General features: G+C 42.2%; 1 long non-coding RNA gene across 2 annotated transcripts in view; it reads right to left on the reverse strand.

The window, feature by feature from the left end:
- LOC122180334 overlaps positions 1-24,467 on the reverse strand; it is a 34,792-nt gene extending 10,325 nt beyond the window's left edge. The window contains exons 1-8 of one of the 2 annotated variants that reach the window (XR_006179015.1): positions 21,545-24,467; positions 21,331-21,444; positions 20,025-20,120; positions 18,763-18,978; positions 18,168-18,314; positions 7,704-7,745; positions 6,650-6,742; positions 4,245-4,293 (exon numbers count right to left, since the gene is read on the reverse strand). This is a non-coding gene — a long non-coding RNA (uncharacterized LOC122180334). Of the gene's footprint in view, positions 1-4,244; positions 4,294-6,649; positions 6,743-7,703; positions 7,746-18,167; positions 18,315-18,762; positions 18,979-20,024; positions 20,138-21,330; positions 21,445-21,544 lie in introns of both variants that reach the window. The other variant, XR_006179016.1, reaches the window with a different exon arrangement.
- Between the last annotated feature and the right edge of the window lie 2,466 nt (positions 24,468-26,933).

Consider the following 26,933-nt stretch of genomic DNA (forward strand, 5'->3'; position numbering starts at 1 on the left):
GTTAAGGAGTTTGTCCTCAACATCCAGAGTTCCCACACAAGGATTCCTCTAGCACTTTCACTAAAATCTCCTTTTGTTTAGTTTTCTGTTTTGGCCACTCTGCAGAGTCACTGCTTCTGACATCTCCTTGAACCTGTGTTGCTGCCCTTCAAAATCTGTGCCCTCATGCATAATTTTACTTTTGGCTGTCCTGAAGTTCATATTAAAAATTGTTTCCTTGTGTGCAGCTTGCCAAGAATGTCAATTGTTCCTTTTCATGGACCTGATTTCTTCATTATTGACCACTCCACCAGTTTGCGTGATTTTACTTCTGTCCCTACTCTCAGGGCTATTCATGCATTTCACACTAGATGAAATACATAACAGGAACAGGAGCAAAGATTATTCTGTCCCGCCTGAGCTCCTGAACCACGGAGCTAAGTCACATTTCTTAGATTTACTTCAATTTTGTCTGCTTCGTGGAGATAAGAGGGCTATGGAGGAAGCCTGTGGCTCGTATATCCTAACGAGCAAGTGCCAAATTTGCCAGGCCTGTTCAGTCATGCTAGTGGCCTGTACACTTACTTCAACCCAACTGACACTGTCATTTGTCTCACTGCTGCTGGAGGAGGTAGAGAACATCTCTAGAGATGATGCTGCAGGGAGCCTTTCTATAGAACCACATGAAACTCCTGGTCCTGCCATAACTGAGGCTACTGAGTGGCCTCTACCCTCACCTTCCCAGAACCACACTTCAGCAGTACAAAAACAGTGGTGGCTGATGACGGATGAGGGCAGAGATGGGTCTTTGCTTTGGGAGATGCTGCTCCTGTAGGCTTGTGCCATCCATATTGGTTCCCAAAGGCTGAATAAAGTGTGCTACTTGTTATTTCAGGAAATACTGGGTGCCCTCAGAAGGCACAAGGCCATGTTTGTGGTGCCTTGTATGAAGCTCTCTCAGGAGACCTTCATGCTGGGATGTCACACAGCCATAGTGGGTTCAGGACAGATGAAATAATGGTGACTTTGAGCTGCGCAGAAACTCAGAAATGCTGAGATCCAACAGCAAGATACTGCATGAGTGTGGGAAATGGCAAGCTAGGTTGCAAGGTTCTCAAACAGCTCCAGTTACCCTTCTCTTCCTTTCCTTCCACCTTCTTTTTTTAACCCGTAGAAACCTGTGTCCTTTACTGGATTTTGCTACAGAGGATTTCTCTGCAGACTCCATGTATTGTTCCCATTCACACCTGGACTCTTTTTGCCCAGTTCTGCCACAGTGCATTCCTTTTCAGTCACGTCTCATCACTGCAACTTTTTCCCTCAGAGAGATCCTACTGTTTGACATCTTTGCCAGCATTTAACTGGCCATTAACCCAATGAGCCAGGTTCTGATCTCATTTACTTCTGCAAATTCAATAGAGTTCCTCTAGACTTATACTGATGTACATGAGAACAGATCCTGTCCCATTTAATTTGCACTACTGCATATTTGCTAAGTGCTAACTGCCTGGTTGGCTCAGTGCAGCATGCAGAGGACAAAAGGACTTGTGCGTAACAGGGGCTGTTACCTTCCAGATGCTGTTTGCACAGGGCAATATGTTTCTGGTCTGGCCCCTCCCACAGTGCTCCTACACTACTCCCAAATTACTGAGAGCTTTTTTTTTCTTTAAACAGCTTGTTAACTTCAAGGTGTCTTGCTGGCTTATGTGCAATCTGATTTAAATGTCAACATGATGTTAATGTTTAACAGCTATCACTAGAAGGTTCTCATAGCTCTTCCTTCAGAGTTACAAAAAAGCCCAATATCTACCTGCTCCTTAAGTTCTATTGTCGGTTCAAAGCAGGCTCAGATGATATGTTGGACCTTTATCAGTTATCCCCTGCATGGTCCTTGGCACGTGATTGCCCTGAAATATGCTTTCCCTGGGCACCTTCCAAGTTTCTCCACTTGCAGTCTTCTCATAAGCTACAGAGAACATGTATTTTGCAAAACAAGAAATAGGAAAACAAAAACTAGGAGGATTAAAAAATAGCCCAAATGATTTAATTTTAATTCCAAAAATACGTGGGGCCCCTGACATTTCCCACAGATGGCTCCTTTCTCTGTGGCACAGAGAGGATATATTTTAAACGGTAATGTTAATGGAATTATATGTTGCTGCTGGATAATTGTCTGCTGTGAAGAGATAATTGTGGAGGCAAAGCTGAGGTATTTATTGAAGATAAACACTGAGGCAAAGCCAAGATGTTTATTTTCTAAGCACCAGACTGAAATGCAGGCAAAACATATAATATCATTAGCATTATTTCTAATACACTGGAAGCCTGAACATGCCCCATCACAAACTCTTGTGAACTCGGGGAGGGCATAACTGGGCACCAAATGATCCAAACATCAGCGCTGTGGGGCTCTGTTGATCGTGTCATAGGCAGCAATACTCAAGTGTTGTTCACCTTTGCTGGTGCTGGTCCTTCCATAGCTCAGGAAACTAGCAGAAATGCTGTGTGGAGACCTGACCTCTCCCTGATAAAATTTAAGGAAGACCTGATTTCTTAACCAAGGATGGCTCAACAATAGGTTAATACACAACATTTGCTGATCCTTCAGACTGTTTGAGGTAAGTGAACCATGGAAAATACGACCAGCTTGTTGTCAGGCCATTATTCTACAGTTTTCAAAAGTAAATTTTACAGATACCTGGGAATAATTCACGCACATACTGTGTGTGAGCATTTGCAAAGTACAGGTCTGTACAAGCACGTGGGCAGCTTCAAGAAGCAGCAGGGTCTGTATCATGTGTTAAGGGAGCAACATGGGTGCTATGCTATGTCTGGGCGGCATCTGCAGCTGTTGCAGCGTGTTTGGAAACAGCAGAGCTCTCCTGGGCTCATGCTGCTGCAGGTTTTATTCTGTGCATGTCCTGAGCAGCCTGAGAGCTGTGGCCCTGTTTGGCTGTAGGAGTCAATCCGAGCTGATGTTGGGTACCCTTACGTCCTATCCACCCCACTCTGTACCTTGCAGCAGTGCTGAGAAGGATCCCAAGTAGAAGTTTTTGTCTACTTTGATAGGTACAAAAATCCGAGTTGGCTTTTTTTTTACTGTGTTTCTGCCCAGGGATGGATGCAGGTCCTTTAAGTGGTAATATTTAAACATCTAAGGAATACATTGGTCATTAGGCACCTGGACACACACCCACAAGCTTGGGCATGACTCCCTAAGCCCAAAGCAGACAGCAACATCCTTGAGCACTGATTTATTTGAACTTACTGATTTCAGATTGGCTGTAAAGTGAGAACATGCATGACAGTAGAAACTTCTCACTACTTTTCTACTTCTGAAGACTGCTACTAAGATTCATTTTTTAAAAGACAACTGAAAATTAGGCCCAAACATACCTACCAAATATATATGACCTGAATTTCAATAGGCACCGAGGATCCAAAGTCATATGTGCAAAGGTGTATGTGCAGCAGCAGAACAAATAAAAAGTTTTGGGATCTCCATCCATTTAAAGAAATTAAACTATAAGAGCAGTGTAGACTTTCCATTTACATACTGATGTAGAAAAAAAAAAAAAAAAGAAGAAAAAAGGAAAGAAAAAGAAAAAGGACATGTAGTTCTCCTATACTTAAACTATGATTCCATTATACCTGTCACCAGCACTTTCTCTACTAAACCTGAAGCCCATCATTGTCCCAAGAACCACGGATTTGGTTAATCCTGCTCCTGAGGGACTAAGTGCCTGCAACTGCGTGTCACCCACTGCTGACGGGCTGTGCTCTGCAGTATTTCCCTTTCTATTTGCTTTGTGGGTTTCCCACAGGCAGGAGTTGGTGACCCCCCAGACCTTGCTTTGTGGTACTGCTGGGATGCAGCCAGGACCAACGCAGAGGAGTTTGCTATGGCACAGGCTTGCTCTGTGGATACAGCCATTCTTACTGCAAGCTATGAATTCATCCAAATTGTTTGCGAGGCTCTTTACAATGTTTGAGTGTAAAAAAAATTGGCAACCACAGAAATGCCAAAGGAACATAATGTAATTCATATTTTTACAGCAAGTGCTATGAGGTAAGTTGACCTGATTACAGAATAGTGCATTTCTAGCTATTCCTTCGGCTTTGGCGTACTCCCAGAAGGGTTGTAATTTTGATTTTAGTTCTTCACTGGAAAGGCTATATGACAAGTAAATATTAATTATTATTAGTTGTATTTTGATAACGTTAAAGATCTCCAACAAGTTCAGCAATGTTCACTATATACTCACATACATGGAGTCACCCTTGTCCCAGATGAGCTATGATTTTCAAAGGAATCTAGGTAGAAAGATACACTGTAAATAAATAATTAAATAAAAAACAACAAAAAAACATCAAGAGATTACAAGTGTCAGGTTATCCTCACGATTTTGTTATTTTATGTCCATAGTACTGGAGATTTGTTAAATGTGAATAAGAGGGATAAGGAGGGAAGCAAGGAAACACACATAAGTATCTATACACATATATCTACCTAGAAATGCTCTCACACATAGAAGACAATCTGGTCATTTGGATTTGTTTAGGAATACACATATGTTCAAGTGCTCATAGTCACAGTGTCGACACAAGGATGAGATGTAATGGCTTTAAGTTGTGCCAGGGGGTGGTTCAGGTTAGACATTAGGAAGCATTTTTTTCTCAGAAGGAGTGGTGAGGCATAGGAACAGGCTGCCCAGGGAGGTGGTGGAGTCACCATCCCTAGAGGTGCACAAGAAATGTGTGAATGTGGCACTGAGGGACACGGTCAGTGGGCATGTGGGGATGGGTCAGACTAGATAATCTTAGTGGTCTTTTCCAACCCTAATGATTCTATGATTCTAAGTGAAATTATTCAGAGAGGCTCAGCAATGATGTTACAAAACAGTCATGGTGTGACCTAACATCTGCTCTGTAGGTCCAAGCAGCTCCTCTGTGACAAACCTGACTATGCAGCTCAAGCAGAAATCTGCAGATATGCTCTCAGAAATGCTATACTTTCCCTGGCTTTTCTGGCTTGCTGCTTTTCTTACAGTCTGAGTTCTACTTAGCTTCTAAGAAGTAATTCCACACCAAAATGATTATTTTTAATGTGTATAATCTGGCTGCAGGAAACGTGCAAATACAAGATTTCAATGCCTTTTCCTAATCCTTCCTATTTCTTTTAAATCTCAATTTGCACCAAGCCTAGAGTGTGACAAGCAGGAGAGCTGCGGCTTAGTGTACAAATGGCAGGACATTTCCTATCTGCACACTCTTCCTCATATTCTTCACCTTGGCACTGTAGTAACTGATGAACTACTTCTGTAATGATGAATGCATTGAGAAAACAAATTCACAAGAACTATAGCATAAAAATAAAAGCCTCATGGGTATTTGGTAGTGATCTGAATTGCAGACTGTGTGACTGCTTGCTATCTCCTGCATCATCTGTCTCTGTCATGTATTTGACAACACATGTTTTGTCAAGTCAAAGAGGCCTCCTTAGAAAGAAAGGGATGATAGTATTATTGCCCAAGCAGGATCCTCTGCGTATAGTGATGAGGCAGTCAAACTTCTTTCAAGTTTGACACAACACAATTCACGTGATGTTTTTCAGAAATTAGTTTTAAACTGTTTATATGAGTAAATGCATTTGCACATAAGGATATTTAGCAAGTTGGTCTGCTTTTGAGAAATCTCAGGATTGATTTAATGCCAACTGCTTCAGTGAACTCAAGTAGATTTGAAAAGGAAAACTGTAATTACTAGATTACCTGGTGCTATAATATTCAGTATTATTGTAATGAGGGATGAAAGAAACATGGTGTAGGACTGAGGAACCTCTGCCTTCTAAACAAAGCTTCACAGAGGCTTTAGTTAGGTACTTAGCAGAAGGCAGTTGGATTCATTTTAGGACACTTATGTAAGTACTCTGACAACATTTTGTCTAAACCTTTCTGCATCCACACCCCATAAAGTAAATGCAAGTCTTGCTCTCTATTCCCAAACTGCTTAGATGGAAAAAATATGAGTAAAACCAGTTCTCACGCTGGTGTGACTGATGCACTGTAACATAGATTGTTGATTTGCAGTTTGCACTGCAAATAGTTCCTATGGGCACTGTATTCTGTTCTGTGTAGGCTCCCCTACACAGTCAAAGAATCACAGAATCATAAAAATTGGAAAAGACCACTAGGATTATCTTGTCCAACCATCAACCCATCACCACCATTAATGATCAATCCTAAATACTGCTTCAATGCTTTCTCTGCAACAACCCTTCTTGGACCTTCTAAGTGAGAAAAACTGCAGTAGGATAAGTAAAATAATACCAGGTTGGTTACTAGAAACAATTTCTTCTTGGAAAGAGTGGTAATGTGTTAGAACAGGCAATAGAGGGAGGTGGTGGAGTCAGTGTCCCTGGAGATGTTCAAGAAATGTGTAGATGTGGCTCTGAGGGACATGCTTAGTGGGCATGGTGGTGATGGATTGACGAGCGGACTAAATGGTCTGACTAGCCTTTTCCAACCTCAGTAATTCTGTGATTCTGTGAAATAGTGGGAGCAGAAAGTTCTGTGGTTTTTGGTGGCCTTTAGCTTCTCAGAAAGTTAATTCTGCAGATTCAGAGCTCTAAAAAAAGTTCTGTCTCCTTCCCACGTGAATATTTACTTACCACAGAGATTGCTGTATCTCAGAGGACTGTGGCCGTGAGCATCAAGACTGATCACAGACTTCACTCTGCAGCTCTCAGTGGCCTTTACTGTGGCTGCAACATGAAGAGGCTGAATTGGATCTGAAGAGCTCTGAGGCTCACCTAGACAATAGTGGCCATGTATGGCTGGCAACACAGTAGCCTCAGACTCTGCAAAAAAATGCTTTCCTCCAATGGCTTTAAATGGATTTTATCATACGCTGAAAGCCCGCTAATCACAACTCAGGTCAACAGGCAATTTAATGTAGATTTTAATAAGAGTATGTTTGAGTACCCATTGTGTATGCCTGTTCTTCATCAATGCATGAATACTCTGTTCTCTGGTTTTGAAAAAAAGTCTATTAATTATGTGAAACACTGAGCCCAGCCCAAACATGAAAAGGACTTGTAGCTCGCTTTCTCGCTGGAGGGTTGTTTGATGAATCTGATGATCTATGAGCTACATTATGCATGATCATATACTTTGTCCTTAACGTTTGTTGGATTGCATACATGTAAATCTGAAATCATTATGATTCCCATAATTCTTCCATACATTCTCTGTTGCAAAATTCATGCTTCAGGTAAAAAAATAAATAAATAAAATAAAAAAAAATTAATAGTAGAGAAATTTTCATTACTGGTATGTCTTGTTAACTGGTGATAAGAGAATGAGGCAGATGTTGATTCTGCAAGTAGAAGGAATGGAAGCAGGAATGAATTAGAGGTGACCAGAGGTGAAAAAGAAAGCACTTTTATGTCATTTTCAACGAGCAGAAGGTAATTAATTGATATTTACTAGAATAATTCATAACTGATTTCAAATGAACATTAACAATTTTGACAGAGTTCACCAAGTGGAGGGGCAATGCCTATTTCTACCAAATTTAAATCTAACATTTCTCACTCCTGAAATTTTCAAAGATTAAATTTTTTACTCTGTACCTCTAATGGAGCTGAAATCATGTAATTAAACGATTAAGAAAAGGTTCGTATGAATTGTCAGCAAAGTGACTTCAAAGTGTGAAAAACTCACCTTATGTTTGAAATCTCCCATTCTCTTGAGCTGTTGTTCAAGCTAATAAGGGAGACAGGAATGAGGAGAATATCTCTTTTTAGAAGGGAGCATCTCACTTTAGAAAATGAAATATTGAAAATACTGTTCTTCATTTTTGACACTCCTTTAAGCACCAGCAGACTCAATGATTTGGACCTATTTGTTTCTCTTCAAATTAATTTATTGGTAGGATTATAGCAGCACTAACTGGTGAATTCTTCTAAGCATCATCAACTGGTAATGACAGCATTTGAGATTGCTTATTTTAAAATACAGTGTATTGTGTAACCCTCTTTATTTGTCTGATGCACAATCTATTTGCTGATACTTGTTCTCCCCCACACCTCCCTCCCTCTCCTTCCCTTAGGCTACCAAACAAAGCTGCCCAACCTTACACTCATCCATCAGTCTTGAGTTATTAAGAGTATAATAACTGCAGAACATTCACAGGTAGATGGGATGGAGTGCTGGCTGCTTTTCAAGAACATAGTCAATGCTACAAAAACTTTGCAAGATGGCTAATTTTCTCATGCTGGCTGTTCTTTGCTCTGCTAGGACCTGCTAGAAGGAATGTTTTCTTGAATTTTGGGTAACTAATATAGGATGCTGCCAAAACTGTCTATCATACCGTATCTAGCACCAAATCTTAACTCTATATTAGTAAAATAACTGTTGTATAGCTATTTCTCAAAAAGGCTTTGTGATACATTGAAGGGAATATCTTTATTGATGACCTAGATGAGGGGATTGAGTGCACCCTCAGTAAGTTTGCAGATGACACCAAGCTGGGAGGTGATGTCGATCTGCCTGAGGGCAGGGAGGACCTTCAGAGGGATTTAGACAGGCTGGATCGCTGGGCTGAGGTGAATGGCATGAGGTTCACCAAGGCCAAGTGCCAGGTCCTGCACTTTGGGCACAACAACCCCATGCAGCGTTATAGGCTTGGGGATGAGTGGCTGGATGAGTGTGAAGAAGAGAAGGACCTGGGGGTGTTGGTTGATGCTCGGCTGAACATGAGCCGACAGTGTGCCCAGGTGGCCAAGAGGGCCACCGGCATCCTGGCCTGCATTAGGAATAGTGTGGCCAGCAGGAGCAGGGAGGTGATCATTCCCCTCTACTCAGCACTGGTGAGGCCACACCTCAAGTACTGCGTTCAGTTTTGGGCTCCTCACTACAGGAAAGACATTGAGGCCCTGGAGCGTGTCCAGAGAAGGGCAACGAAACTGGTGAGGGGTCTGGAGCACAAGTCTTATGGGGAGCGGCTGAGGGAGCTGGGATTGTTCAGTCTAGGGAAGAGGAGGCTCAGGGGAGACCTCACTGCAATCTACAGCCTCCTGAAGGGAGGTTGTGGTGAAGAGGGATTTGGCCTCTTCTCCCAGGCAACGAGCAGGACACCGGGAAATGGCCACAAGTTGTATCAGAGGAGGTTCAGGTTGGACATAAGGAAGAACTTTTTCTCTCACAGAGTGGTCAGGCACTGGAATGGCTGCCAGGGAGGTGGTGGAGTCGCCATCCCTGGCAGTGTTCAAGAGGTGTCTGGATGACGTGCTGCGTGATGTGGTTTAGTACTAGTGGTGACAATGGTGATGAGGAGACGGTTAGACTAGATGATCTTATAGGTCGTTTCCAACCTTGTGATTCTATGATTCTGTGAAGAAAGAGATCAGGATAAGTGGAGGCATCTAAGGTCTTACATGACTCTCTCGAGGATAGGCTTAAATAAATCAATGCACCAAAGTAGAGGTTGTGACTCACAGCAGAAGTGTAACAAGATGGAGGTAAAATGGATGGTTCTAAAGGACATTTTCTCACTGATTAAAAGACAGAGGTTGTGGTAGAGCAGAGTAGCTATGTAATAATCTAAGAATCTGATCTGCAACTTAGGGTGTGCACAAAGACATCTAGGCTGGTGCTGCTCAGTTTACTCTCACAGCCTAAAGAGCTGGGAAATGGACACGTGGTACAGAGACTCTTTGCAAGCCAGCACTGAAACAGAAGCAATATAGCCCTGAGTGCTGTGCCAGCTGAACAGGATTATTCTGCTTCTCAAGTCCCACTTGGCATATCTACACGGTACTTTGCTGTGCTGTGTGGACTTGCCAGATCAGCTCAGTGCTAGGTTGGTCTTCAGCATGTTCTCAGCAATATAAATGTATGTACCCATGGAAATTAAGCTAATCTGCTTGACTTCTGGAAGTGTAAGAGAATGCTTCCTGGCTAGCCAGCATTGCTATAATTAAGTAGGACTGTGGGAAGAACAAAGCATGTCAGTCTGTACAGTGACTTTCCAGACAAGAGTATCCTGGCAGGCACTGAAAAGCTGATTCCTTTGAGCATCCTATATTCTGCTCGAGTGAAAAGCTTCAGGCTCTATTTTGCCAGGATAGACACTCAAAAATTCTATTCCTAGGAGGGAACAGGCAATTGTCAGGAGCTGCCACTGGGCAGAGGATGATGCAGGGAGAGGCTCTGCTGAGGGAGCCTGGAGGAAAGCCAGCATAGCCTTGGTGAGAGGCATGCAGGCTGACTCTAATAGGTATCTCTTCTGTTGTGGGTCCATTTTCTCTGTCCTGTCTTTGTTCTAAGCAAATCAGGCTCTGCTCTTGCAAGGCTGCTTGCTGATGGATACTGCTCTGCTCCCGGAGTCAGAAGAAATGGAGATGACTCAGGACCATGAGGTAATCCTGGGTGACCACAGGAAACCTGAGCTTGGGAGAGTCACAGGGCCCCACTGCAGGAGATGTGGAAGCCAGAGGCCTGGGACAGGGAGAGAGGGGATCTGAGGAGATTGGGAATGTGATTTACACAATTATAATGGTAAAGGCTATGAATTAGCATTTTACAATTCTTCTTTTCTGCACCAGCTCAGGAAACAACCTTTTGGCTACAGCCTTTTGTTTGTAGTCCTTTGTAAATCTGACATATCAGAGGGCTTTTAGTACCAGGAGAAGTAACATAGTTAAACCACTAAAATATGATTGCGTTTCAGCAGTTCCCACACCATCTGTGCTTTCTCTTCTCTAACAGCACTTCTTCACTACCTCACCCAGATACATACAGCCATCAAAATCTTTGCCAGTCCATTTACTGAGCGCCCTCAATATTGGCAGCACAGAGGGCAGTGTTAGGTAAGGTTAACTAAAGCTGCTGTCTGTGAAGACACTTCAGAAATTGAGCAAACAAATACATGAAAAACACAGAAGGTAAAATCCTGTAATAGCCTCTACACAGGAAGCAAGCTGAACAAAAACTAATGGTTCCTTTCCCTTTAGCTGTCATGTTGTCCTTGCTTTTATCAGTTCACTCCATATCCTCTCTCTGTCTGTTCTTCCTACTGCTTATTGTTGTGATGTACATCACACCTGCCATCACCTTGCACCTCCTTGCCTTGCCTTCCGGCTCTCCTCTTCTCCCACTCACTCTCAGTGGCATGTATTTCCATCCTGAGACGACATCTCATTAATTAATCCCTTTGCTTTGCCTTCTTCCTGATGTGTGCTTCAACTCTGGCTCAACCCTTTTAACAAAATCTCTGGTTATCAGCCTGATAATCATCAAATACATTTCCCTTCCTCTTTGCCTTTATCCTTTGCTTTGTTATTTTGTTCTTCCATTACTCCTAGGCCATGGAGTGTGTCAAAGGTTTCTTTGTTCTTTATTTACTTCTTCAGCACTTGTCTTTGAGTTTCTGTATGGCGCTGGCAGCCTGAGTACTCACTATAACCCTGTTTGTTGTCTAAGAAATACTGTTATCACACGAAGAAGCATTGACTGTTCATAAAACAGGGCAGAACTCTGATATGGGGGACAATTTCCTGTCGTCTCCTGGTAGATCTGATTCAGAGAAAAATCAAGTAATTGTTGTCTATTTTCAAATCTTTCTTCTATATGTTAATTTATGTCAATGCCTAAGCAAAACGTTTTTCCTATAATGCTTAGCAAGCACACCTACTATACTGATTATTCTGCTCACTCACTGATTCCTAGGGTAAGTGATCTGCCCAAGCGGCCCAAAAGAAACCTCTTTCCATTTAACTCTCCTAGGTTACCACCAGACCAGAAGCTAAGGCTTCCTTACACTGTTTCTCTGTTGGCTTCTTTTTCAATGAGCTTCTTGACACTGGAAATAGTGGCAAACTCCCAGTTAAAGTTCATAAAACTGCTCCCTCCTAATTACTCCATACCTTTTCCCCTTTGCTGTTATTGTTGCCTCAAAAGCAGTCCCATGTAACAGTGCCTAGAAAGGCTTATGATTTGATGATGTATTTGGGTCACTGTCATCTCATTTTATCACTTCCACCCTTACCTCATGGTTGCCTTATTTGCCTGTTGTGTTTTGTTATAACCTATATCAGAAGTGCTATGGAAGAGGGACTCATCTTTGTGCTCCATGTCTCTCCCCACTTCACAAGGGTCTAAACCAACCCTTGGTTACTCTTACAGACCGGGGCTCAGTGTCCCTGAGCCCAGTCACTAGGCACACAAAAATGCATTTTCTGGGGAACTGGTAGCTGTGCTCTTTAAAAGCACTGCCACTTAAGAAGATGGTAGCACAAAGCACAAAGCAGATGGTATCCTGAGACAGTACTGGGTACACAAGGTGGACACCACCTCTTCCCACACTGGGCACATTCTCCAAAGAGTGTGGTTCTATTTGCTGTGCGCCACGGTGAGCTTGTAACAACCAGGATGGCATGAGGCAGGGTCACAAATGGTCTGATGGACTCAGACAGAGAGATTCTTCACTTGTGAATCCTGAAAGCTTTGTATGGTATAAGCATCAGGAGCTCAGTGCAGCTAATGAGGTTGTATCTCTGGTAACTGTCAGCATTACATTTATTTATTATTGCCAACAGTATCCTGGACTTCATCAAAAGAGGGACAGCCAGCAGGGAGAGGAAGGTGACTGTCCTCCTCTGCACTGCCCGCATGAGGTCCCATCTGGAGTTCTGCATCCAGTCCTGGGGCTCCCAGTACAGGAAGGATGTGGAAATGTTGGATGGAGTCCAGAGAAGGGCCATGAAGATGGACTGGAGCACCTCTCTTACGAAGAAAGGTTGAAAGAATTGGGGTTGTTTAGATTGGAGAACAGAAGGCTCTGGGAAGACCTCATTGCAATCTCCCAGTACTTGAAAGGAGCTAACAGGCAGGATTGGGATCAACTTGTTATGCCAGTAGACAGTGATAGAACAAGGGAGAATGAATTTAAACTGAAAGAAGGGAGGTTTAAGTTAGATGTTTGGAAGAAATTCTTCACTCAAATGGTGGTGAGGCACTGGAACAGGTTGCCCAGAGAAGTTGTGGATGCCCCATCTCTGGAGGCATTGAAGACAAGGTTGGATGGGGCCCTGGGAAGTCTGATCTGATGGCTGGCAACACTGCCCATGGCAGGGGGGCTTGGAACTAGATGACCTTTCGGGTCCCCTCCAACGTAAACCGTTTTATGTTTCTATGATTCTCCAGGGTTTCATTTTATTCCAGTCTGAGTTCCATTCTCTTGTTTACATGGTCCTATTCCTGAGACACATTCTCCTTTCATCTGGAGCTTCTTTTTCAGCCTATTTTGTGCCTTATGTTCACTGACCTTCAGAACAAGCTGTACCAGTCCAGAAGAGAGCAGCACAGTTTGTTACTGTGTTTTGAGTACATCAGAAGGATCTTATACTGATGCTATTTTTTGCTGATTTGTACTTTCACTCTCCTCATAGTTTCTCCCATCTTTCCCTTCCCTACAACATCCAGAGATATTATCATCACATCTTATGCAGTAGCCATAAGGTGTGGCAGAGCCTAATCTTGGTCACACAACTTTCAGCTGCATATCTAGGCCATCTGGTTCTGAGTTATTTCAGGTAATGAGTTCAAGATAAATCTCCAAGTCATTAAGAATAAATCAGTTGCTGCTGTGTTGCTTTCCCTGTGAACAGGATTCCCAGGAACACATTTCCAAGCTGTTATTAGTGGAAATTGTTTTGTTTTCAATGCGTTATAGTCTAGTCACTTGTCGTGCCAAACTAGTCATGGATGTAGGAATTTTCTACAAATGGACCACTTACATGAAAGTACTGCATCAGGCATCTGTAAGAAACAGCTTTTTCTGCGAGTGCAAAACCCATCTTGCTGCCTACCATCCTCAGACAGTTGGTTTCTACAATTCACCATCACAGCTGTAAACTCACACTTACTTATTGTTGCTATCAAATATAAGTGCATTAGAATCATGAAACACGAACATAAAAGCATAAATCTTGATTTCCACCACCAGTATCCCAATGCATCCGGGGCCAGTAGAATGGGTCTCCTAAAACTGTAGACCAGCTGCTCAGCTAGTGTAAATCAGCATCCTGTGTTGTGAAATGGAAAAATGTTGGTACTACTTAAAGGTTGTTTTAAAGAGGTAACTGAGTAATTAAGTGTTCAACATGTTCGCTGGGAAGGGTAGAGTCTAATTTTCAAAAAAGAAGATTTACGTTATATATGAAAACAACCGACCCTGCTCAGGGGATAAGCACCAGGCAGGCTACGTTGCAAATCTGCACTGCAGGTCTGTAAGAATAGATTAGACCAACATTGCCACACATGGATGGATTCTGTTCTGCTGCAGCAGGACAGGACAAAATGGATGTGCTCCAGAGATCTCGCTGTACAGCATGCACAAATGTGCCTTAGCATTGAATCAGCTATGGGATTAGCCAAATGCATTTGACTCTTTTGCTTCCTGTTCAAGACTGGCCAAAAGATTTGCAAACCAATTTAGACCTATGCTTTAACTTCTGTGCTATTCAGTCAGTTTCTCAGCTTGCACTCGATTTCTGAGCAGAGCAGACAGGCAGTGCTCTTAAATCATTCCAGGGAACTCACCAGCAAATGCTAAATCATTCCAGTAAAAAGTTAATATTCTTTTTCCTGCTAAAATGAGCTATAACTGCTATTTATCTATATTATAGTTAACTACACTATATAAGTATCTGGTTATTACTGTAATACTACATAAAATGAACATATAACCATATATTGTAGTTAGCTATAAAGCAGCTATAATAGCCATGTATGGGTATTTCAGAAGGCATTTTATGGAGTTAAATCAATGGAAAAGCTTCCGTTGGCCTTAATGGAAAATGTATAAGGATTAAAGGGAGAATATTAGTGTATTTTGACATAAGTTAGGAGTAAGAGGTAGGCATGGCAGAGACTTCATTGTATCATATGATGAATTCAGCATATATACTTCCAATAATCAGGATTTTGCTAAGCACCTTAAGCGAAAAATATGTTCTCGGGTTGTGTGCCCAGTCTCCTGCTCTGTGTGCTGTGTTATTCAGGACACTTGGATGGAATTGCTTTGAAGCAGAAAAATGCTTTACAACAGAATAAAGACTGAGACCAAATTTACACACATGTAATTCCTGAGTTATGCCTGTGAGAAGGGTTGTGTTACAGGAAGGCTTGTGAGCACCTCACTCTCAGGGGCACTTTTCAAGACTAAGCGCTGACACTGGAGGAGTGAGGAATGCTCTCTGCTCATACCTGCTTGCAAACAAAGGAAGAAGCAGATCAGAGCCCTTGTCAAATCCCCAGAGAAGCTCACTGACCTGCCAGTGGTCATGGGCAGTTACAAAACACATTATACACCTGTGCCCATGTGTTCTATGGTAGCCAGAAGAAGACACATGTGCAGAGAAATGCTGCCCATCATAAATACTCAGGAAACTTAATGCAGCTTCCTGAGTTTACAGGCATACACTGCAGCTTGTACTGGATGTCTGAGTATTTATTATGTGGGAAGCTAGCAGCTCCAGGCCCTGCTCCCTTGCAGCCCAGCCCACTGCTGTTCCCAGAGCACACCTAACACCCACGGATCATGTTCAGATGCCCTCAATGCTCCACAGAGGCCAAGCTCTTTGAAATTATGTCTTGGTTATGATGGAGGAGGTAATGAGGATGGTGCTGCCATGTTTTTTTTTTTGTTAATGGTGAGGCGGTTAGGGTTCCTGCCCAGTGAAACCTCAATATTAGGCCTTCCTCACCCTGGAGAAGCTCAAGCTGATGTTTCCCAAGCAAGCAGCCTAATGAGCAGGACAGCTGTGGGAGGGGAAGAAACTCAGAGCTTGTTGAAGATGAGCCCTGGTGGAATAAATTATACATTGCTCAAAGGGCCAGAAGGAGAGTGAGCAGGGGCAAAGCGACTGCAGCAATGCTAGGAAAGGGGCAAAGTACAGGTGCTCCATGGCCATTCCTGCCCCTGACTCCTTGCAAGACAGTCCACAGAATATAGATGTAAAAATTCCCTTTATGAGAAGAATACGTGTCTTAACTTCTCAGGTTAAGGATGGCACTAAGGATAGCTATTTCCTGGGCAAGAGCTTTAGCCAGCGGGGACACATAGGACTTCAGGAGGTGCATTACCATAGCCATAAGTTTTAAAAGAAACTGCAATCCTTGATTTTTCTTTTCCTAGGAAATGGTTGCAGGACTTTTCTTCAGGATAAATTTATTGGAGATGGATTCAAAATAAATGAGTATCCCTAGCTGCGTGCCTTGGTGAGCAACCCAGGCTACATGGAGGGACTGGGTTTCATAGAAACATTTGCTAATGTGGATCAGGAGAAACTTGTGGATGCATTCATTCCAACCTCTTGCTCAAAGTAGAGCTACATACAGCAGGTTGCCCACAGACACATCAGCACAAATCTTGGCTAACTACAGAAATGGGGACACCACATCTTTTCCAATTCCAGTGCTTGACCACCCTCAGTATGAAAATTGTCCTTGTATCTACTCAGAAATAGAGAGATAGCCCTGCAAGTCTTGGTGGGATTTGGCTCTCTGGTAGGGTAATTAAATAATATCCCACTGTATCACTTCCATCTATACATTCAGTGTTCCCATGCAGTTCCTAATTCCTGTTTAAACCTGCAGCATCATCCAAGCAAAGAGTCATACAGAGAATAACAAGCTGCTGCTCTTTCCTTGAGAAAAACATAAACCTTAAAGCAGGTATTTCAAACAGTTATAAATCATCCTGAACACCATAAATGTTCCCAAATATAAGCAGATACTCAGTAATGAAAACACAGGAATGGAGAAGCTGTTTATTACGTTGTCACTTTATACAACTAAACAATTTACTGTTTTGTTTGCACTGAGATATGTGTTTTTTTTATAGGTAGCAGCTGTACACCAGCTGTGTGAGTGGTTCTCTCTATAAAGATTACAGAGGGAACGCACAGGCTGCATTGTGGAAAAGGAGTTTCTCCTGCTGAGGAAAGATTTGACAGATGTACTGGATGCTGTCTTTCTGTGATTTATGCAGAGATTCCTCAAAAAACATGGTGTAAATGGGACCAGTCATCTTAACTGCCTCTAAATGAGTTACCACCTTCTTCGATAAATGGACCATGGTCTCAGGAGGTGGCTTTGTGTGGGGCTGGAGCAGGTCCAGAAAGTTCTTTACTGAGTCTGAGCTAATGAGACCCAGCAAACAATGCCTACTCTTTGCAGACACAGAAGCAGTGCTGCACAGAAGCAGCTAAAGTCTCTCAAGGATTGCCTGTAGCACCCAGGGCTGGGTTTGGCCATGCTGGATTTGTCAAGCTCACACATTTATACACTGCTGCATTTGAGCTAAAAGTCAATTTTCATTAAACTCATTGTCTTTTGCCATTTAAAATAATTCATTTTTATCCATTCCTGTGACTAGGACAGTTGCATTGCCTTCTCCATGTTATCTCCTACACTTCATCCCTTAAAAGAAGCTGGAAGCCAGAAGAAAATCTGAGGAGGAAAATGGTGGGCTAAAGCAAATGTTTCCCCTATAGACACTGGAGCTGCTCATGAGAGGAAGAACTCGAGAGCGCGAGCGTAGCAAGATAGCGGCCTCCCTCCTGCTACCAGGCACACATTGTGGAGCCCCATATAGAAGCCAGCATGTCTCACAACTCTGCTGCTGTCCTGCATCTCAGCAGGACTTCACCTCCTCCAGAGTGTTCAACCAGATCCTCTCCTATGCTTTTCTTCAAGGTTAAATGCCAATTCTCTGCCAGCTGAATCAGCCAAGGCTCACTCCCAAATGTTCTCTATTGCCAGTTTCTGACACTTTGAAAAATTAGATGCATGTGATGAAAAAAATCGCAGTGAAATTTACAAAGATTATCTGCACTGTAGAAATAATCAGGCCCAAATTCCCTTATATTAGCACAGCTGAAAATTACAAACAAACTGGTAGTGAAAGCAAGACACTGCAGTCTTCATGATAGCAAGCCTGCCTATAGCTGGTCCAGCTGACAATATATGCAAGCACTTAGCAGTAATCTGCTCTTCAGACTCTGTCTGAGATGATTCAGCACTTAAAGACACAGTCTCCAGTGCTACATTTTTCTTGAGCCAGAACTCAAAGAAACCCAACCCAACATCAATAAAACACACAATTACAAATGCTCTTACCTGACTTATCATGCTGAATGCATTTTTAATGTTACATTTGACTTCATGGTGCTTTAAGCTGCTGCTTGGACCTGTACAATCTCTTAGGGACATCAGATCTGCTGGGTACACCAGCCTCTAGTTTGGTATCTCGGTGTTGGCCAGCACCTGGTAGAAAACGAGAGAGGCCATCATTCCAGCATTGTTTCCCTAGAGTGGCAGAAAATTGCCAGTGCCTGACTCTTAAAACATTTTTTGCTTTCTCTTGTCTATCATTTTAGCAAGTTGCAAATCTACAGTCTTCAGCACTGACAAATCTAGGTTTTGCTTTTCTGCTCTTGATGATACTCATTAATTTACCAGTGCTAAACATGAATGGGACACCACAGCTTTGCTTCATACCTTGCTATAGGACAAGAGCTTTCACAGTTGAGACCTTAGACATAAGACCTCCTCCTAAACATTCAATTCAAGACCTGAACAGTGATCTGACCTCATTAGAGGCTCAGCATCACTTCTTTTCTTCTCACATTCTCCCAAAATATTTCTACTACCAAGCTCTATTTGCTTTTCACTGAGTGCATTCTCCCCAAATTTCCTTAATGCAGGCACTCACCCTGTGCCTTTGACTTCAGCCAGGAAATGTGCCCTGCCCTTCTCTCCAAGGTTCTTTCCTCCACAGCAGGGGTACCACAGCAGCTCAGGAACAGCTGCTGCGCTGCCAGGAATTAGAGGCAGGTGCATTAAAGGAAATTGATCCTTGTTTCCTCCACATTCTAACGATGAAAGAGCTTGGTATGCTGTTGAGCTAGACCTGGAGCAGGAAGAAGAACTGTCCAGAGAAAGTCAGCACAGAAAGCTGGGAGGGCAAAGCACCAAAGCTGTCCCAAGCTGAACTCTTGTCACTGATTAGTCATTTGCATTTATTTATGCTCATTTAAAAAATAAAATTAAAAAATAAATCTCTGCACTCAAAGGTAGAAATGATGAAAACCTGTAAATAAATAAAGAACTCTAAAAGGAACCACTTGGGATATATAACTTCAACTTGTGATTTTTATTTTTTTTTTAATTTTCCTTTTTAATTATCTTCTTCAGTAGCTGGAAGAAAAAACTGCCAGAAGGCTGAGCTTTTTCTTCCCTTCTGCAACAAGCAAATACACATATTTGTCTGTCATTCTTCTGTAACTTTTTCTAATCAATCATTTTGTCACCTTGTAAACAATTTAAGTGGCTAAAAGGAAAACTGAATTAACAGAAATTATTCTGCCATTACTTAAAACTCCTCCTGTTTCCATTGTAATCCTTCCAAAGATACGGGAACTTTGAGAAGATACAGAATAACAAAGTAAGGCAGGAAGAGAGAAGTTTAAAACAAAAGCAACTAGAGAAAAAAAAATCTTTTAGCACTACTTTTCCTCCTGTTATTGTCTGATGGAAGTGAGTAAATAATAGTTTTATAACATTCGGTAGAGTTGAATCAGAAAAATGTCCACCCAATAATTAGATTTACTCTTTTTCTAAAATAGGATAAAGAAATCTTTATTTAAAATATCTATGAGCCCAACTGACAATTTCTAATCCCAACAAGAAAAATGGATCAGAGCAGTTCTTGATCTGCTCACGTCGATCCAGATTTTGCAGTTGTGTTAGAAGCTTGTGCAGTTGTGTACCATAGCACTTCTCTGGCCCAAACTGTGCTGTGTACATTTTGTATATTCCTCCATACCGATGTGTGAATATATATATATATATTCATGCATACGTACTTGCAAACATTTGCATATTTATAACTATCTTTGCGTTTGTATATGCATAGATACATAAAAGAACTATGAATTGATCTTTAAATTAGAAATTAACATGAAAAAGTGCTACCTGCTTCAGGGAGGTGAACGGAAAACAGATGTCAATCTCCTTCCATGTTTCTTGCTGCACTTCCAGCTTCTCGCTCTGTGGTTTTGGGATGGAAATCTGCAAGAACTCCAAAACTTCAGAGATTTTAGAAGAGGACAGCAGTTTGTTTCTTTTCAGAATTTTGAAACAAATTTGTATGTATACTTGTTGAGATTTTTAGTCAGAAACTATTTACTCCAAACACAATCTGAGACTCCAATATACTACAGTAACAAGACATAGAGTGAAGCTACTGAAGTATATTGTTAGATCTGGAACATCTCATGTTTTTCTATTTATAAAAGACCATATATACCCAGTGCGTATTTGCAACCAGTGTAAGTCCTCCCCATTGCCTTCAGAAAGTTTTGGCTAGCTTAAAGTAAAACTATAGTATGTACTGAAAACAAGGGAGGATGGGGAAAAAAAACCCGAATACCAACCAAATGCATGGACTAAACCCAGAAATCTCAGCTGTAATCTAGTGCCTGCTTTCATCTTCACTTTTTCCTCTTTGTTCTCACTTTTGCTGGCCTAGAAATAGCCTTGGTGATGATGCAAAGTTTCATTTCTGAATTTTGAAGCCAGTGTAATGTCTTTTATAAGATAACATCCTCAGTCACCTCTGCATCAGTACACGCTGAGACATTTTGTGGATTTAAATGTGAAGGAGTCAGAAGCCTGAAAGAGCTGGGTTTGTTAACGAGTCAACAGCCTCTTACACAATATTTCCAGTCTAACCTGAAATGGATAGTACTAGGAATTGCAGTGGAAAGCAACTGCTTTCTGCTAACAGTTTCTAGAGAGAATTTGCAAATGGTGGAAAAGGCACTCTTTGTTCATGCTGTATGCTAGAATCAATTTATTGCATATTGCATATGTAATAATACTGCACATTATTGTTTCAAGACATGCTGCTGTTCTTTTTGACTGCCTTGTGCCTCTGCAGTTCAGAACAACCATGCTCCCTTCCAGTTGGTATGAATAAGTTTCAGCTCTCTCCTTGTTCTTCCTTCCCCCTCTGGCAGGCTGCAGAACACTGGCCTGAGGAGCAGACGTGACTGCTACTTACAGTTCTACAGCAGTCCCAACCCAGCCTCAGCCTTGAACCACCTGAACACTGCTGGTCTTTGATGGGATTAGTATCAAGGTGCCCACAGTTGATTTGATATCAGCTGAGCAGCATTTACTTCTACAGCCCTGGCTCAGCTTCTATCTTACCAAGAATTGTCAAAAAAAAAACATGATCTCTGTCCCACCTGAAGTAGAGCCTCAGGGAATTTAGTACCTGTACCCATGAGCCCTTTCTGAATGTGATAATGTTGATATCTGGTACCATTCCTTCATCTCTTTTGTAAAGGCACTTCTGTGCTGGGAACTGCATCTTGACTGGGAGGGCTATCTGTGAGAAGGGAGAAGAGTTGACAGAAAAAATAAGAATTAACAACAATTACTCTGGAAACAGAGCTTGCATTTTTTCCTGCAAACAGTACGATACTTACCTGTCATTCAGGCATTGAAGAATGACGGTTCTAGAGATGAGCACTGTTCTCAGGAAAGTCCCCTTTTCCCTCATTTTCCAAATACTGCTGGCTTTAATGTTGCACCTGGCCATAGCATTGTACCTATAATGTTTTATCTGCTTCTACAGAAGTCACTGAAGGCAAGTTAATTAAAATAGCTTGAGGAGAGCCTGGGAATGATGATTAGGCCTAAAGTTCAACAGGGAGCCTGCAAGAGAAACAGCACTGACGTTCTTGTTAAACCCCTATTTATCGATGCCTGCATTGCATCAGCTGGGATTTCTTCATTCTATCATTTGCAATAGATGAAGAATCATGATTGGACTGGGTGCTATGGTTAAGTCTGATTTTTTATTTATTTTTTAACTCATTAATGCAAGATATTTGAATTTCCAGTAGTGAAGGAACATTAATAAATTTTTTTTTGATGCCTCAAAGGCTGAGCCCCCTGAATAGTTACCTCTTCGTGAAAGGCAGGGAGTTGCAGCGCTTCTGCAGTAGCTGACGTCTTCAGCAGTGCAAAGATTGAGAATATGTAAGGAATGGGTCAAGAGAGGAAAAGCAAGATTACCCCATTAAATTACCATCCTCTTAAAGATGGCCTCATTCTTCTATGTACTCTTCACGCGCATATTTGTTTGGAATCTTTCCTACGGAAATTTGTGAAATGCAAAATATTTTTAATGGGAAAAAAATGTATCATGTTCCATGGATGTTTATTATTCTGCACTAGAGACAAAGCTGAGGGTAGAGTTGGTGTAAATCCCTGAAAGTCAGTGATGACAAATTTATTTTCCTATTCAGTGTTTTTAATAAGTATTTATAAGAGCAGATGGTGGGCAGCAGCAGAACATGTTCAGTTTTATCGAGACATTTGGCTAACAAGCACAGACTAAAATGCATTTCTTTCCTTCTTGACTTAATAATTTTAATTAGAGGCAAAAGGTGTGGTAGCCTCATTGTCTGGAGGCATATGTGCAATATTGTGTTGGTTGGGCAGGGCTGGGTGGGAGAGAATATCGCTGCCTTTAATGAAGGGTGGTGCATATCTATGCAATCTCTATTTTTTTTATTGTCTGGTAATCTAAAAAATGCAAATTCCAAATCTGCTATTGCACAACACACAGAGAGATACACTGAGGCTATGCTTTCAGTTAGTCAGAGAACAAAAACAGGACTACAGAATGTGTATAAGTAATACACACTGTCACTGGAGAAGAAAGGCTTTTTAACAAATAGTGGGACATACAATTATTATCTTGAGGGGGAATTTCAAAGCTCCCCATGGAACTTAGCGGTCTCTGGAACTCCTTTGCTATTTAAATGCTTTTGAAAATCTCACTTATTAAGTACTCATTTTGAACTTTATATGCTCCCTCCCTAAGGACATCAAAGTGTTCTGGAAGTAGTAATTAAGGATCATATGCTCTAATGGTGTTCTGGTCATTTAACCTACTTATCTCTGGTCGTATTCTAGCTATTTTCCAGATGGACTTACCCAGGCTGGGATGTGCCTTTTGTCCTTTACCAGTGAGCCAAGCCTCAGCCCCAAGCTGCTTCTCCTGTGCTCGGATAGAGCAGTGGGATGTGGGGAGCATAACAAAACTGGGCTGGTCCCACAAGGAAGCACTGAAATGAGATTTGTACCCTGAGCAGCCCTGCCGCACCGTTCTTACTGAATGCTCCTTCAGTGTGAATGGGTTATGAAAACATTCAAAATGTCATCTTGTGAACGTGTATTTTCTTAGAGCAGTGTGCCTCAGACATGTTCCACCAGGACCTAAACTGCCCTCATGTTCTGCTCTCATAGTTCTCTTGAAGATGGTTGTCTGGTATACCGTCATAAAAGAAATGTCATGGCATATAAGTGGAGTACTTTCTAACAATAAATCTGCTATTGACTTCAGATTTTCCTACATGTAAGTATGAAACTTTAAATGGATGATTTATTTTGTAAGGTTTTATTGAAGATTTTCCCTCACTGACTGAAGTTTCCTTCTTGAGGACAGTTTAAATAGTTGTCCTCCTCCTGGCTGTAAAAGGGCAGCACAGCTCTATCAGTCATTATCTCATGGCCTTTGATCAGTGCTGTTCATCCTACTGTGCACTGCTACCGGTGTTACCTGTGCTGATATCTCTTTCCTGGGATTAGTGCCATTTCTGAGCTGTATTTCCAAGACTGTATTACCAAGACTTATGAGGTAGCCTGAGTGCCTGATCTAGTGGTTGGCAACCCTGCCCACAGCAGGGAGTTGGAGCTCAGTGATCATGAAAGTCCTTTCCAACCCAAGCCATTCTATGATTCTATGAGACAGAGCATTCATCTCACCAATCCAGCTGCTGGAGGTTTCCCATGCAGTGCTTGAGGGGGAGAGCAGAGGTTTTGCTCTCATGCACAGCTGTCAGCCAGATGCAAGTCACATCAGAAGTCTGTAAGGACACCACCTTGAGGGATTAGTGTTCTAGTCCTTATGGTCTGTCAGATAAACGATATTTGGTTTGTGTGATGCATCACAATACATCCATGCCCATGTATAATATATATTTTCAGATTTTAAGTACAATCCTCATTATCAGATATGCTGGAGTAGTGAAAACAGAATAATTTTACTTTCTTTTTCTGTCACAGACCTTTCCAAATATCAAACATATGCTTAGATCATAGAAATGCTGGAGGAAGAGGCAGCCAGGGCGTCCTGTGATAACTCCCTGCAGCAGTCCCTGATGCAGGATGCCTGCACTTCAGGAAGTTCCAGAGCTTGATGGTCTGCAGTAAGCCAGGGCAGCAAAGAAACCAGGGCCAAACACTGAAAGAGATGTGTGTATGGTATTCCTAATACCAAACTGTCTGCACTTACCAAGGCAGCACAATGCTGCTGCTTACCTGTGCTGCTGCCTAAGCTGTTAGAAGACCAAGGATGACTGCAAACAAGTGAAAGACAGATGAGAAAAATTTAATAGCAAAAACCCAGAGTTTTGACTTCATTTTACTTTCTTTTTTTCTGTTTTGGGGGATGGTATCTAAACATTGTCTATGTGTTAAGATGTGTGCAGACACTTATTTTCAGAGTTTTCAGGTGTTATGTGCAATGCTGTCAATGCGTGCTGTTTTATGATGTTGGATCAGCAAACCCTGCTGGCTTTTATCAGGTCAGCACCTGATCCTCCATTGAATTGTTGTGGTTTGGTGGATGCAGCCTGGCATTAAACTGGGTACACAGGTAGGACTGAACTCCTCCCTGGCTTCTTTGCTATCCCACAGGCCGTTTTCTTTCTGGGAGATGCAGTCCCACTCTCCTCTGACAAAAGACTTTGTATTCATAGAGAAGTTTTACCTGCTCACCCCTTCCCTCTGCTGGACCTCAAGGAGCATAGAGCTGGGCAGGCTCCAGTACTCTGTGAAACTTTTCTGGAAAACCAGGATGTACCATGCATGGGGAAAGAAAAGAGTGGAGGGTGAGAGCAGAGGCAGGTCAGCCTCCTGCAACCAGAGTTTCTCGAGTGTCTGAATTGGCTGAACATGCAAACCCCTGGTTATGAAAAATGAGAAGGACCGCTCTTTTGAACTGTGTCTGTTGGTTATATTTGAGTGGATCAATGTGCTAAAGCAATCTGAACTCAAAAACATTATATCATTTGATATTTTAAAAGATTTGCAGTGCCTATAAGGGAATTTTTTGGAAGGGATGCTGTTTGACAGACAGAACAGTCTGTGTTGCACAGTTTTTCTGTTTGTACCTGCTTGTAAGACATTGTAATACATAAAATAGTAATTGTAGATATTAGCACAGATATCTGGAATCTAGATAAGCAAAACCAGGTTAAAGTACAGTGCACCACAGTTAATTGAGGAAGTGCTGATGACATTTTCTGGACTGTTATGCAAGAGGCCTGAGTAAAAGTCATTCTTGCAAAGACCCCTGGCTTCGTGATTCCTGACAAGGGCAAATTTTTGGCAGAATATGTTTTCTGCACAAGCTTTGAAGGCCTATTTCTTTAAGCAGATAACTTCAGATGGCTCCTGTAGGCAGACTGACACATACATGGAGGTTTGGAGATCTGATCTCAAGTGGCACAGCTGGCACTGCTCTGCTGCCTGGAGAAGAAGTGCTTTGATTACATGTGGTGAGGTGCTGGCCCCGAGCATCCAGACTGCTTCACCCTATTGGTCTGAGATCAAAAACACAGATTTTGTTGGTTTACAAGGGTAGGAAGGATTTATCTCCTGCAGGGTGTGTCCAATCAGTTATGTTTCATAGATTCTGTGTACTGTTTTTGAAAAGAGAGAGAAATGGTTGGCTAAGAACAAACCTGTCTTACCCCATCTAATCACCCGGAGAAAAAAGCTGTTGAAAACAAATTTGCTTGTTCCTGTGTGGCAATGTATCAACACCAGACCTTAAACCTTCCTGAGAATCCAGCAGTCTTGCAATCGTTTTTGTTGCTTCTCTTGCTGATTGCTGCCATAGGTCAGTAAATAAGTATCTTCCCAGCCATAAAGCTGGTGTGGAGGAAACTGAGCTTTGAATGGCCTCCTTCCTTGCCCTTCCGCCTTTAATTGAATAATATACTATTCTTGAATAGATCCACTGGCTTCTACCCACTGGTATGAATGTGTCAGCTCAGCCGTGAGTGCTGATCCACACACTGCTGTGTGAGAGACAGGGCAGTACCTGCAATTTCATTCTAATGTGCAATGAACACAAATCATCTGACTTTGGATCAGGAAACGGAAAAATATGCAAGTATGAAGATAAAAACCCAAAGCACTAAGTTTTTACTAGCTGTCTGTACAGATATAGGGATGAGCGAGCACTGTTAGCACGAAGAATATTCACACTGGGGGCTGTCAGTTCCAGACCTTGGCCCTTCTGCTGCTGCTGCAGAGGCTGACTGATGGCACAGGTGATGGGCCCATCACAGCACTGCCAGAGTGGTCTAAAACTGGCTATGGACTGTCCTGCAGGCTGCCAGCTGTACCCTGGCTGCTGCTTTCCTGCTTGCACTGCCGCTAAGGAGATACAAAGGCTCTCAATACCTACTTGCTGGCCACTTGCCTTCATTGAAACTGGGCTCTTGGAGCTGCTCTGAGAGCCGCCAAGAGAACACTGAGCTCCATTAAGTTCCCCATACTTAATCCACATATGTCCATGCACACATTCTTTGTGCAATTTCTACAGCGCTGCAGAACTCTTTTGTTTTCCTCACATATATGTGATGTGCAGCTTTGCTTCTGCCATCATCTCACAGTTTTACTGTGACTTGAAAAAAGAGTGTGCATGGGGCAGGATGGCTCACCAGCAGTTCAGGGAGGAGAACACTGCAAAACTGGATTAAAACAACTCTGAAGGGTGAGCAGTTGAAAGCT

This window comes from Lagopus leucura, unplaced genomic scaffold, assembly GCF_019238085.1.
Source record: "Lagopus leucura isolate 7727_CA_CO unplaced genomic scaffold, USGS_WTPT01 Super-Scaffold_100004, whole genome shotgun sequence".
Lineage (NCBI taxonomy): Eukaryota > Metazoa > Chordata > Aves > Galliformes > Phasianidae > Lagopus > Lagopus leucura.